Genomic DNA, 840 nt, shown 5'->3' with positions numbered 1-840 from the left:
TGTATATTACAAAATAAAAGAAGTGAGATTGAAGGTTCTTGTAATACTTCTATTTTTATCCCAGTCTTGTCTTATTTCATTCTATCAAAGAAAAGTTATATGATTCTTTTAGATATAAAACAGTTAACTCATTTTATTAGAGAAAGTGATAGTTTTAACATTCTCAAAGTCTGAATTAACTTTGACTTTAAAACATGATCAAATGCTTGTTTTATATCAATAAAAACTGCAGTTGAGACCAGATCTTCATGCTTTGCTATTTGAATATCATGAATAACTGAGAGAACAGTGTCAATTGCAGAACATTGTTTTCTATCTCTTATTTATTCACTGAATAAAAGAGAATTACTAATAGAGCTTATAAAAGATAGTTGAGTAGGTATTATCTTTTCTAAAATCTTTTCTAGACAGTTCAATAGAGATATTACTCTATATTACTTAGTAATTGAAGTTTTTCTATTAGGTTTTATAAGAATCACTTCAGTGACTTCTCTTCAGCATTCAGAATGATATTCATTTTTCAAGAGATTGAAAAAGAGCTCAAAATATTCATTCTTTAAGTAGAAGTATGTATTTTAAATGATTAAGTGATTAATTGAATCAGGCTCTGCATCAGTTTTAACTGAACTTGAGAAGATAGTTGACTCTAATTCATCTTATATAAGATTAGATCATTTCTAGTCATTTTCATCAATATAGTTAAGAAGTGATATATTCTCTTTCTCTGAATCTGAATCTGATCAGTTTTGAAAGAGAGTTCTTATAAAAGCTTGACATTTTTTCTTAAAAGAGTTTACTGTATATGATTCATTCTGAAACTCATATTCTAAGATTGAAAGT

Source organism: Blastomyces gilchristii (assembly GCF_000003855.2).
Source record: "Blastomyces gilchristii SLH14081 genomic scaffold supercont1.4, whole genome shotgun sequence".
Classification (NCBI taxonomy): Eukaryota; Fungi; Ascomycota; class Eurotiomycetes; order Onygenales; family Ajellomycetaceae; genus Blastomyces; species Blastomyces gilchristii.
This window is presented reverse-complemented; position numbering follows the sequence as displayed.